Here is a 14,533-nt window from a genome sequence, read left to right as displayed (position 1 = left end):
AGATATAACTGAAAAAGAGCCACAGAAGCAGGTGAATATGCATGGCATGAGGGTTGTGAAATGGTGGCCTGCTATTGTGTTGCAGCTTACGTTGTTTAGGGTGAGGGAGATGATGGCAGGCTGACTTGAGTGTGAGCTGGAACATAGATTTTTCTAGATCTTTTTTCCAAGCCTTTTCCATTAGTGGATCAGCCCTGTTTCCAACAGTTCTGGGGAAATGGGAGAGTTATTTGGGCTGTGTGCTTTATTGACTAGAGACCAAATGGGGCCACAGATGTCATAATTTCCCTATTATCACTTTGCCGAGTGCTTCCTGGCCTCCCTTCATTATCTTGCTCCACATTCGCAGTTTTAAGTAGCTTCTTTATAGGATCCAAATGGTGTTGACTCCCTTTGGCAGTGCTTCTGCTTGTGGGGGCCCAGTGGGAGGACGCGCAGGAGCACAGCTTCTCTGGGCTTCCAAAGTGGTTAACGTGGTACATTCTGCCCACCTCTCTTCCCAGCTTGAGGAACATTTCCTTCCTCTTAATCATAAGGCAACTATCTCAGTCGTTTGCTTTCTCTAGGCCGGAAAAGAAAGGCATAAACACTGGAAAGTGGAAGGCACTGAGAGGGCTGTGTGTATCCTAACAGGAAAGGTTATTACAGACAACATGTAGCCCTTGGGTGGGAGGGAAATGCAACCCAGGATGTCTTTCCAGGTGCGTGGGGTGGCAGGGCTGTGTGGTCCAACAGAGCAGGTCAGGCAATCGGTTTTGCATTTATACTCTGAGTTCGAGTCATTACTGGCAGGCTTTTCTTCTCTGAGACTTATTAAACACGGGCTTAGAAAGTTGTTCTTTCGTAAAGGAGGCTTTCCCTGGCACTGGAGGCAGAAAATTCAAAACAGGGATTTCTGACAGAATCCTTGATAACCATGGGACAGATTTCATTATTTTCTTCATGCCATGTATGGCTAAGTTCTCTGGAAATTAATGAGGGTGATCCTAGCTTTTTCTTTTTCCTGTGTTCATTGCTGGTAATGTGAGTTGTGTGTATCTGTGAGCAATCTTTTGCTCTAAATTGTGTAATTTCTGCACTCTTAGCACAAAGGCCCCATGAAATTCAGGACCTAGAACAGTGCCAGGTTGACAGTAAAGCCTCAAAAATAAATAGGTGCTGAATGTGTAGATGGGGAAAAGAAATATATTTTCCTCACTCATCACTAGGTTCATGGCTAAAACTCCTATAACAAAAAACATATTAAGAAGAGAAAAGCACATACATTTACTTAGGTTTTACATGACACAGACGGCTTTGGAGTCACAACCCAAACAAATGTCTTTCTCTTGCTAATCTAAATTTGGAAAGGAATGGTCAAAGAGAAATCTTTGCCTTCCTCTCTTCACCAAGCACTGCAGACAGAGATCCAGGAGATCTGACCTTGGTAAGAATTCTTATCTTTCATTGGCTTTTTGTCAGTTATTTTAGGATTTATCTGCATGCTCCGAAATGAGTGTAGTCTTAGCTGTCTCTTCATGGTTGCCAGAAACTGTAGGGGAGGAAAGATTTTCCTCAACTATTTTGGGGTCCATGGCTCGGTCTGGAAATAAAACTGACAAAGACAGATGAACAGGAGAAAGACATACACATATTTAATAAGCTTTATGGGACATGGGGGCCTTCATAAGGAAATGACTCAAAGAAACAGGTAAACTTGTGTATTTTTATGCTTAGGTTTGATGAAGAGGTAAAGTGTAATGGAGAAATATCACTGGAGGAAACATTGGTATGATTTAATGGTAATAAAATGGGGAGAACTTAGCAAGGCCTGTTTGTTCTGCTTCTTCTCTGTTCCTGGTATCTTCAGAGAGGAGGACGTTCCTTTCCTCTGGGTATAGGGAGGACGTTTCTCCCATGAGGTTTTATGACCTGCTTTGGGTAGAAGACCAGAAATTCTTTTGAGATTTTACAACCTGTTTCAGAGGAGAAAGGTGAGCGTAAGCCAGAGAGACCTTCCTGCTTCTGCAGTTTTCTCAGATTCCTTCATCTTAAAATACTCAGTATGCCAAGATGCCGTGTCTTAGAGCAGCCTGGTTTGAGCCCTGTCAAACGGATGAGTGAATAAACCTGACTCCACCATGCGCCAGTTGGATAAGTCCCATATTCCTCATCCTTCTGAGCGTGGATCAGCCTAGCAACTTTGTGAGCGTTAAATGAAATCCCGTGTTTAGAAGCCCCTAAGGGGGCCTAGCTTGTAGTAGTTAATCATTTAAAGTTGTGTGTGTGAATGTGTGCTTTTCTTTTGCTTTCTTTTCCTTCCTCCTGCGTTATAAGCTGCTAAGGGAGTAACGGGTGCAAATGTTCTGAAATGTGTATGCAAATACACCGTGGCTACATTATCATAATCTGGTGGGCCCCGGTGGAGAAAGGTAGAGCCACAACAGCTACTAATATGACCCACTTGAAAAGCTTGCCATCCTCTGACAGGCAAATGAGCGAGAGAAACACGACGAAGTCTGCTTAATGATACTTTTGTCAAGGCAGTGGGACAAAGAGACGGGAAGCTCAGCATGTTCAGGCGTTTAGCGGGGATCCTTAGATTGTGTGCTGCCTGCATTGCTTATGATTTTTCCTTTAAAAAAAAATATTGATTGCCCACAATGAACACTCAGGACTGAAGAGATGTGACCTGCATCCTCTGCAGAAATTCAGTCTGTGAATGATAAACCAGCAAGCAAATAGAGAACAAGCAAGTTTGAACAGAATTGCATTTTTTTAAAGCTCTTGAGAAGAAGGCTATTCATTTTCATCCACTTTCTATGGGCATGATCATAGAATATTAGAGTAGAGAAGTATTTGTATGCATGTGTTTGTGTGTGTTTATGGGGAGTAAACAGGAAAATAAGGAAAACATTCATTCCAGGGGGGAAGAAGGAGAAAACCTGACCACAGACTGTGGATAGGCAAGAAAGAGCAGAGGGAAGCTGAGAGTGCACGGAGACTGAGAAAAATGAAAAAGCTCCAGCGTTTAGGAAATAAGTCAAGATGAGGACTTATTGGAGGAGAAAGCGACAGTGGACACATGAACAGCAGGAGAGGAGAGAGAAAGGCATAGTGGATGCACACAGCAGGGGGCACGTCATAGCCTCCTGGGGGAGAGCAGGAGTCTGTAACCAAGAACCGAGAACCGTCCTCTGCACGGGGAGGGAGGTGTGAGTCGGAGACATGCAGCAGATGCACGCAGCAGGGAGCAGAGGGGCATCACAGATCAGAGGAAGCAAATAAATTAGGGAAGAAAAAGACTTGTTGGGTCATTTCTGGGCTCCCCACTACTGCTAATGCCTCTGAGTTCTTTTGCCTAGCATATATTTTTAAACATCTCCTGGATTATTGTACCTATTCTTTTCTCTCCCAAATGTTTTGCCAGAGGATTAGGTTTCTTTCCACAACCTCTAGTTTGCTGAATATACATGCAGAATACCTACAAATAGACCAGGAGGAAAAAACGAGAGAGATAATCCTGAACCCAGAAACACACACCTGTGTGGTAGCCATTGAGTGTGCGCAGTATGCCAGGAAGTGCATGCTGCCTGAGCCAGGCACTGCTGCTTTCTCCTGAAGGCCCTGCCTACAAAGAGAACTATCCTGGGTTTCCAAAATGCTATTTAGGGAACTAGTTTGGTCTTTATTTTGTGGGGAGAGTGGGGGTAAGAGAGAAGGGATGAGAGAGAAAATAATGTGAGAAGGGGAAGAGATGGCAGATGAGACAGGAAAAGCAGGGTGGGAAGTGGAGGATGCCACTTCTTCAAGGGGTTCAGAGTGAAAAACAGGGGTAGAGGAGAAGCATGAAGGAATATAAAATCTCATCCCATAATTTGGTGGCTTTCAAAGTTTTGAGACCATGATCTATTGTCAGAAGCATTTCATAGTTAGCCAGTGGCTGATATTTGGCAATGTCTGGAGACATTTGTAGTTGTGCCAGCTGAAGTTGCACAGAGATGTTGTGGGCATCTGGTGGAGGCCAGGAATGCTGCTAACAAAATATGATGCCAGGACAGCCCCCCACAACAAAGATGTATGCCCAGAGCCTACGTGCAGCTGAAATTGAGAAGCCCTGAACTCATAAACACATGTGTGCACATGTAAGTAAATCGCAGATTTCAGAAATAACAACCCTTACTCCATTCAATGCCTTATAATTTTTTGTTTGTTTGTTTTGTTTTTTTAGACAGAGTCTTGCTCTGTCACCCGGGCTGGAGTACAGTGGAGTGATCTCAGTTCACTGCAACCTCTGCCTCCCAGGTTCAAGTGATTCTCTTGCTTCAGCCTCTAGGGTAGCTGGGATTACAAACATGCACCACCACGCCTGGCTAATTTTTGTATTTTTAGTAGAGATGGGGTTTCACTATGTTGGCCAGGCTGGTCTCGAACTCCTGACTTCTCGAACACCTGTCTCGGCCTCCTGGAGTGCTGGGATTTCAGGTGTGAGCCACCGCACCCAGTTGATGTTTTCTATTCTAGCTAATTCTGTCACTACACAATGTTGGTCACAATTCATAAATAGATACCTTGATACACTGTTTGAAAAATACTGTGGAAAGTCATAGAAGAACAGAAAATCCATGGCTCCTTGAAGAGTGGCTTATGTAGCCATAGGTGCTCAATGATATCCCAACGTCCTATTTTTTACTGTTCCACTCCCTGCCTCACTGGTGGGTTCCAGGAATACTAACTTCTCCTTCTGCCTCTGGCTTTGGTTTTCTGTTTAGGATGTGCCTCTTCTGGCTCTGGGTGTGGCTGCGCCTTTTTCAGCATTTGGATCTTACTTGTAAATTTTATATGTCTCCCCTCCAGAGTGAAGATTCTGGAGAATAAGAATCATGCCTCTCTTCTTTGACATTTTATTTCAAGTGCTTAGCACAGTAGTTGGAACACAGCAGTCATTCAACAAATGCTTGCTGGAAGCTTCTGGATGAATGAGTGATAAAATACCTGTAGGAAGACACTAGGAAGAGAGTAGAGTCAAACTCTGTAATGCAGTATTCCAAGGGGAATTTGGAGATTAGAATATTTCTGCCTACATAGAATATGACCAAAATGGATCCAAGGGGCATGGTTAATATCTCTCATTTGCTTTTCACTGTCTCTTTGTGAAGCACACACTTTGAGCACTGCTCTTTTAAGGAAAATGCTAGCCTGTTCTTTTCCAGAAGTACCCGAAGGGCATTGGCCTTTGCAGAGGTTTGCATCCTACATAGTAGTGTCGTGATGTGAGCTTAATTCATGGCTCCATCTGACCCATTTCTAATTAGTAAAATGAGAAATCCTTTCTTCCTCCAGGATGGATTTAGACAAGACTTATTTTAGACATTTGCCGTGACTGGTGTCTCCTTCTAAGTAGACAATGGCAAATAATCCCTGAAGTAGTACAAGGAGGGCACTGTTATGAGTTTTTGTTTCTTCATTTTACTTTTATCATTGAATTATTAAACTTAAAGTGGAGGAATGGCCTGAATCTTTTGGAAATCTTTCCTTGAAACACTCTTATTTGGAAATGAGGGTGATGCTAAGGCATATCTCATGTAAGAAAGTTTTTAATTCATGTTGAAAAGTGAGAACAGGGAAGTCATTACAAAGTGTGAGTGTGTGGACTTGGATTGCACTGAACAAGGAATAAACCTAAGGACACATAAACAAAACAAATCCTCTCTTGAGGCACAAGGGCTCTGGAAGTGAACATACAGTCTAGCTTTGCTTTGACCCTTGCCACTCAGCTTGATAATTTTCACATTAGCAACTGTTAATACCAGTTCAGAAAAGGTAGAAGGTCCTGGATGGAATTCTTAAAGTGGAAACTTCGTGTATTTGTTTTCTCCTCTCAATTTTCTCAAAATTGTGGGACCATATTTATGTCTTGTTCTCTTACTAGCTAACCCCCATTTAGAGAATGACCTTGCAGATGCCTGGAAAAAAGCTAGCACATAACATGTGCTAGCCCTGTTTGTTGATGTGATTCAGAACACTGCAACCTTCCCTTCTGCTACCTGGGCAGGTCAGGAAACTTTCCAATCTTTACCTTTTGAGAGGAACATTCCATTTTACAGATTGCATGCTGATCTTTGAAGCTAAACAAGGTGAAATGGCTGCACCTCTTTCAAACTGACAAAGAGATGAGTGCCTTGAAACCATGTGAGAAGCATGGTAAAGGGGAGGACAACAGGTACCAAGCAGAAAGTGAGATATGAAGTTTCAGTTTGTAATTAGGGGACCATAGAATAGCATGGAATGCTTCCAGGCATTTAAGGAAGACAGGGCTGGACTTAAATTCTGTGCCTCCACATGCACTAGTAACTTTGGCCTGTCCCTTAACTTCTCTGAGCACTTGCTTCCTCACATGTAAAATGAAAGCTATTGGGCCTTCAAAGAACTGTGAGGGTAAAATGAGGTCATCCATGAACATTACTTACACAGCGCCTGGTATACAAGGAACACTCAACAGATACTAGCTTTTACATATTCACATTCTACTTTGTACCCTAGATTACTCTCCTTCCCCAGGTCTCTTAGAATAAACATTGGCGTTAAATAGGTATTTTGTATTTAATACCTATTTAATAAACCTTGTTCAGGTTGATTACTGAATAAGTAATAAACCCAAGGGCACATAAATGAGACAAAATTCCTTCTCGAGGTGCAAGGGCTCGTAAAGTCAGCACACAGTGTAGTTTTCCTTTGACCCTTGAGACTCAGCTTGATAATTTTCACATTGGCAACTGTTAATACTAATTTAGAAAAGGTAGAAGGTCCTGGATGGAATTCTTAACATGGAAACTTTTTATGTTCCTCCCCTTCTCCTCTCTCAATTCTCTCAAAAGTATGGGGCCATGTTTATGTCTTGCTTTCTCAGATGTGATGCTATAGGGTGTGGTCACAAGGACCTGAAATGAGGAAAATTGAAGAAGAATTAGGAGGTGAGGGCAGGCAGTGAGTTTAATTTGGGACGTGTCAATGCTGAAATGCCTTTGAGTCTTTCAAGAGGAGAGGTAGCGATCAAAACTTCTGGAGAGATATCAGTTTGGAAGTTGTTAACAACTGGTAACAGGTGGTAACGAGTTAACAAGCGGGAGTAATTGAAAAGAGTAAAAGTAGCTCCTTGAACCCTAAGGAGTGCCATTTTTAATAGGACCAATCTAAAAATGAGGTGCTCTGGGAGACTGAGACAAATGGTACAGGAGAACCAAGAGAGACTGTGGGCACAGGTAACAAAGGAAGAGAGAATTTCCAGGAGCACAGAGTCATCTACACTGCCAGGTACAGCAGAGTAGCCTGGAAAGACAGTAAAAACTATCCCTTAAAATGTTTTAAATGTGGAGCTCACTGGTGAACCTGATGGAAGCCTTTCCAATGAAACAGCAGGGTCAGGAGCCAGATTGCTGTGGGGAGAAGGGAAGGTGAGGAGGTGGAGGTGGAGGCCATTGCTCTTTCAATAAAGAGGGTCACAACTTGAGAGGGAGGCAGGGGCAAGGGTGAATTTTACATTCTGAAGGCAGAGGCTTGAACATGTTCAAAGCCTGCTGGGAAGAGAACTGAGAGAGAGAGGAAGAGGTTGAAGACATTAGAAAAGGAGAGTAATTGGGGAGAAATGGAAGGAAAAGGGAAAGGATCGGATTAGGAGAAATAGAGGAAGGGCTGTCCTTAAACAAGAGGAGGATGCCTCACCCTGTAGGATTGGAGGAAAGGTGGTAAGGGTGGGTGTGCAGGTGGAGAGATTTGAGATGAAAAGGGGTGGTGGGGCAAGGGACTCATCACTAATCATTCATTTTATCTTTACTCATCAAGTGTGAAATTGTAGAATAGTCATTGAAGGTGTTTTAAAGCTGTTTAAGGTTTTTGAGGTTTTTAAGGTATTGTCTTAGCTCTAGACCCCTTGCTCATACTGTATTTGTCCTGCAAGTTTATGGCAGGCCTCCATAATGATTGTATCCTATTGAGGCTATGGCTCATGCCTCTAACCTATGGCTTCTGCATCCTTTACCTGTTTTCTGTTTGTCGTTTTATTTTGTTTTGTTTTTGTAGCCATCTGTAAGCATTTAGGGATGTAAGCTCCACCGGTTTTTCAAGAACAACATTCATTCAGCGGCAATTTTGTGAGCCCCATTTCTTGGTTAAGTTGGTCACGGAAATTACAGTCTCAATCCTCCCTGGGCTCCTATTCTGGTGAGGGTAATGACAAAGCTATAAATTACAAAAGATGGCAAGACTTGTGAAAGTAAAGCACAAGGTATGATGACAGGGGTCTCCAATGCTCTGCAAAGTCAGAACAGATTTCCTTGAGGAAGAGAGATTTGACCAGAGAATTAGAAAGTAACTAGGGGGAGGGTGGGTGGGTAGGCTGTGTGGTGGGGCTGTAGGGAGGCATTCCAGACAGGGGGAACAAGTTGAAAACTTGTCCAAAGGAAACACAGAGCATGGCGCTTTTTTTCAAACAAGACGAAGCCTTTGAGCAAAAGATGGAAAGGGGAAAGAGGATGAAGTTAATTGAGAGAGGGAGACATAGGCCAGATCATGCTGAGCCTTGTCAGCCATATTACCGTGGACTTTATGAGAGGTACAATGGAAGGCCACCAAAGAATTTTAAACTATACATGGAGAGGGGTCATGTGATCAGATTTGCTTTTTTTAATTTTTTTTTGCATTTTAAAAAATATTCAATAGGCAGATTTCAACAGATTTGCTTAAAAAAAAAAATTGGCTGGGCGCGGTGGCTCATGCCTGTAATCCCAGCACTTTGGGAGGTCGAGGCGTGTGGATCACTAGGTCAGGAGATCGAGACCATCCTGGCAAACACAGTGAAACCCTGTCTCTACTAAAAATACAAAAAAAATTAGCCGGGCGTGATGGCGGGTGCCTGTAGTTCCAGCTTCTAGGGAGGCTGAGGCAGGAGAATGGCGTGAACCCAGGAGGTGGCGGAGCCTGCAGTGAGTGGAGATGGCGCCACTGCATCCAGCCTGGGCGACAGAGCGAGATTCCGTCTCAAAAAAAAAAAAAAAAAAAAAAAAAAAAGTGAATGTTTAGAATGAGGAAAGAAATCACAACAAATTAAAGCTTTAAAAAAATCTGTCAAAGTCTATAAACGTAAGATTCAGGAAAATAAATATTTTAAAAAATAACTTTCTGACACATACTTATAATATTTTTACTTATTTTTTTGTGGATTCTTTAACTCTTCATCTGACAACAAACTTGGAAAATTATTTTCTGTGTAGAAAAGAAAAAGATAATCTCATCTTTCCTCTGGCACAGCTGATTTATTCATTATTGAAAGCTTTGAAAAGTCTCCCATATCTTAAAAGTTTGCTATTGGTCATGTCATATACATTATTGAAATTATTGTTGAATTTGTGAAAGCTTCTACAAGTATCTTTTACAGACAAGTTGTAAGACCTCAGGTCATTGCAAGTTTTCATGTATAGTGACTAATCACAAATTCTCTTTGAATCGACGACATTTGTTAACCAGTTTTTCACTAACTTTATTATGAGTTTTTAGTCCTGAAAATTCATGTCACTAGCCTGAGTTAGGGCAGTGGGTAATATTTCTGCAAGCCATTCCTAGCCCAGGATAACTAGCACTCACTTGGGTATGCACAGAAAGGACAGTAAATCACATGAATAAATTCTGTAAACCAAAACCGAATGTATCTTCAACTCAACTCCTCCTCTTCTGGAGCCCCCAAATATCCCTGATTACTTGATGCTACCAGGAACCAGGGAAATGTGTGATTGGAAAGCTAGCAGGGAAAGAGACAGCCGTGGATAAACTATATGATTTTTGCATTTTTTTTTTTTCTGGAGGCGGAGTTTTACTCTTGTCGCCCAGGCTGGAGTGCAATGGTACGATCTTGGCTCACTGCAACCTCTGCCTCTTAGGTTCAAGTGATTCTCCTACCTCAGCCTCCCGAGTAGCTGGGATTACAGGCACCTGCCCCATGCCCAGCTAGATTTTTGCAAATTTTATAAAAGCTATGAAAATATGAACACATTGCTAGGGTCCCTCTGAGGGCCTTGGAAGGGGGCTGTGCAAATAAAGGTCCTGGAGTTTAATTCAGTAGCTTTCTGGTAAATCCTACTGTGCTTGAGATAAGCTTTTCTCCATTTCACGTAAACTTATAGTATCTAGCAGAGTGCCTTGTTTACAATGAGCTCTTGCTAGTTGTTAACATTAACATCAGTTTAAGTTGCTTTCTTTGGTAATATTTTATATAGTATATGTTATTTAAGACCTTCAAATATAATAAGCCATGAAGAAAATACTTTTCAAATATTATTATTCAAACTTCTCTCTGTATAACTCATATATCTCTAAAGAATTTTCTGGTGCTGTAGTTTTTAAGCCTGGCCGCACACGAGAATCTCCTGGAATCCAAAAAAAAACCCAAAAAACAAAACAAAACAAAACAAAAAAAACCTGAAGAGTATGACATGTGCACTGGTATTTTTTTAAAAAACTCTCTAGGTGATTCTAATGTTTAGCCAGAAATTGATATCTACTGTTCTAATGGTTGAAATTCCTTTTATTTTTTACTTTTTAGCTTAAATGTCAAAATATTATTTTAGTTCTCTCTGGGCTCTTTTGAATGAAATATAAGGACATAAGATTCAGGAAATATGATATACAGGCATAGCACAATTGGCCCTATGTAAAATATATCTTTGCTAAAAAGCAATTATCCAGGTAAAAATTCCTATTTATGTAGAACGCAGTACCATGGTGTACTGACAGGACCAGACATGAGCCAGATAATGCGAACAGCTCCTAATTAAACATAAAATTAATTTTCTACTAATCATCCTCTGTTGTTCTTGAAGGTAAATGCAATTTTGTTTGTATAACAAAGAGTGCCTTAAAGGGATCAGCTACAAAAATGTTTCAAACAGGAAAGTGTCCAGCATGATAAATCTATTCCAGTTCATCAAACACCCAGGTGTTCTCACCGTGGCTCAGGTAACCTACTGAATTAGGCAGAATAGTCAACTGACTGCTGCTCTCTCATCTCTCAAAATGGATTGTGCATTACACACGATTAATTTCAATCTGTACACACTGAGTGTATTGACCTTATTTCTATTATAGTAGCTAAGGTGGAGAATAACTATAGCCATTTTTAAGGTGATGAAAGAAAATTAGAATTAACCTTTTCATGAGATATTTTAATGTTTCACAAGTTATCTGATATCTGAATATAGGCTTACTTTTGATCTTTTCATGGAAACATTTTCTTTTTTTAATTAAGAAAATTTCACATGCCTCTCTTTTACAGTTATTTCACCCAAATGTTTATATATACTCAAATATATCATGTTTCTCTACCTCAATTTATGTAGGTAATTTATCAAAAATCATATCCCTTGAGAGGTCATCTGTAACCACTAATCTAAGACAGCAGCCCCCATCACTCTGTCTCTACTGGCCCTGCTTTATTTTAATTCACAGCAATCATCATCATCTGACATTACATTAAACATCTATCTATCATCTATCTTCTATATATCCATCTATTTCTATCTTCTATCTATCTACCTTCTATCTAATGTATCATATCATCTATCTATCTATCTATCTATCTATCTATCTATCTATCTATCTATCTACCTATCTATCTATCTACCTACCTATCTATCTATCTATCTCTGTTACTTGCTTATTATCTGTCTTCTCCATTGAAATATAGGCTTTATGCAGAAAGTCTGTGTTTATAAGTTTTAAGTTTTATTAACTGCTGAGCTCTCTGTCTAGCATATAATAGACCCTCGATAAATATTAACTGAGAAAAAATAATGTCAGCCAACAAATATCTATTCTGTCTGTGGCCTTGTGTGTATGGAGTAAGATAGATCCAAAATCCTTTCATGATTTTGACAGTTTAGCTGGAAAAAAGCAGCTACTATTTTTTAAGTATTCTCAGGAAAACACATTTTGCCTCTAGTCTTAACTGCTACCTATTAACTTTAGGAAAACTATATATCTAGAATTTTATTTGCTCTACTGTGCAGAAGATTGAAAGAGCAGAATCTTATCCTTTAGAAAGTTTATTTTAGCTTGCTGTTGTTTCTGTTTCTCCTTTATGGTTTCACCTATCAGGCCATTAGGTAGGCAGAAACCACAAAGTTGTTGTGTAGTTTCTGTCCCAGTTAACGTAAGAGAATTTGATTAATCTTAACTTTTAATTTTGGGATTATCTTGGCTGATAAAGCAATATTATCAACTAAATAACTGAGTATAAAACATGTACAGAAAACAAAACAATATAAATAGCAAGGGGGATGCAGGAAATCTTTAATAATAAATATAAAAATTAACACTTATCGAGTACTTTGTATTCTAAGAACTATACCACAATATTCTTAGGACCCCATTATCTTTTTACAGAGGAGGAAACTCAGTTATGGAGGGATTAATAACTTGTAGTTTTTTAAGTACAGCAGCAGGGGTAGCATCACTGTCTGGCTCTACTCTTCTCTTTCTTAAGCTGATGTGTTTTGTGGCATCTCTGTCTAACTCGGCTTCCTCGCCTGGGGGCATACTCCCATTTTAAGGCAGTCTTTGTTTCCCCTTCCCTTTCAGGAATCCTTGGGACTCTTCCGCTGTTCTGAGCTCTGCAGTGCATTGCTGCATGGCTGCCCTCCTTATGTGATTGCTTTTGGCTCTTGGACTCTATGTGACATTGCCTTTCCTCCCTGATAACATTGCGAGGGAGAGAAATCTCTCTGTGAGTCTGTTCCAACCTGATTCTAATCTCACTTTGAATCAGACTGGAAAGTAAGAACTTTATAGCTGTGGGATCTCTCAGTTACAGCAACTACATTTTGCCGTATTGACAAGAATTGGCAGGTGATGCAAGTATAATGCTTTCTACAGCATGCCTCCCTCTATCCCCACCCCATGCCCTCCTTCTAATTCTGCTGCTTTAGAATGTGGATCAACCCACAGTTGTCCTTTGACTGTTCAACACATCACATGCATGGAACTCTTTACTCCATTTGTTTTCAGTGGGGGACACAGAGCACCTGGCAATCTTGACCGTTTTGGCCAAAAAATGTTTTCTGGGTACATTTTAAAGATTAACATAACAAACTGTTAAACTATTTTCTTGGCAATGCTGCTTCTCCTCAGTTGGTTTGAGGGGAAAACCCCCAGTGAAGAAACAGGCAGAATTTTACATCTTCCCCACATTCTAAGATGATCATCTTGTCATCAATTGCAAAAATGAAACTCACTCATTTCTGAAGTGTATGGGTTGGTCACCAAAGCAAAAATGTCAAGTAGCTTTTTCTCTCTTTTTATTTTATATACAAGGTGGATTTTAAAAAGCCACATTTGAACAACAATTGAATACACCAGAAGTAGAAAATAGCAAAGTTTGGTAGTATTCTTGGAGGAAAAAAATTACAAAATACCCAAAAGGAAATTAATATAGCGATAAACGTTGATTATAGTTGAAAGAGTTATGTTAAACAAACAGGTTCCAAAAATGAAATTATTCAAATATATGTCAAACACGATTCAAACAGTTATTTATTTGAAATCAAACTATGCTATCAAGAATTTGAGTGCTCACATGTTTCAAGACTTTGACTAGTTCTATGCATCTGAATTTAACATAGAATCTTCTTGCAGAAAAGGAATAACTAGGGATTATTCAATCCAGACCCTCTGAGCCTATGATGAGGAATATTTAAACCACCCAATCTGATAGGTGATTATCTGTTGCTTATCCTATTTTAAAGACTCCAGGGATATAGAGTCTCCAGCATATCCTCATTACCTGTTCAAATACTTAACACTATTGTTGTTGGATAATTCTATAGAGCTCTCTTGTAAAGAAAGGAAAGAAGATTCAGGGATTACTGATGTCTGTAACAACGACACAACCGGAGTAGGAGTGGGGGTGTAATGAAATAGAAGGAAAAAAATAAATGATAAGGTTAGAAAAGGCTGAACATTTTAAGGAATAAGTCAGACTGAGTTCATTATCTGAGAAAGGAACAGAAAATACACCTCATCAGAGATAGAGAGGAGGGATCTGCTGGAGTAAATTAATTCCATAATTAAAGGACTCAAAGTAGGAATACTTCTATATTTATATAGACTCAGCTGATAAGGGTGCGAGCAGTGAAGTGGAGGTGGAGGAGAAGAGTCTGTGTTCCAGTTATCAATAACCATTTTATTATTATTGCACATATTTGTAGGTCAGGGATTTAGGCAGGTCTCAGCTGGGTGATTCTTCTGTTCCATATGGCATGAGCAAAGGCCAATAGGTAGCATTTATCTGGCAGACAAAGTGCTCTGGTGGGTTGAAGAAGGATACATTCACATGTTGGCCCCTTGGCAGAGTAGTTGGAAGGGTGAGGCTCAAGTGGAGCTGTCAATCGCAACACCTGTATGTGGGCTTTCTAGCATGTAAGGTCTCAGGGCCATTGGACTTTTCACATGACAGTTCAGGGTTCGTAGAGTGCTCCAAGGGGAGCAAGAAGAAGCTGCAAGATATGGT

This window comes from Mandrillus leucophaeus, unplaced genomic scaffold (assembly GCF_000951045.1).
Source record: "Mandrillus leucophaeus isolate KB7577 unplaced genomic scaffold, Mleu.le_1.0 Scaffold1215, whole genome shotgun sequence".
Taxonomy (NCBI): Eukaryota; Metazoa; Chordata; class Mammalia; order Primates; family Cercopithecidae; genus Mandrillus; species Mandrillus leucophaeus.
Note: the sequence above shows the minus strand (reverse complement) of the source record.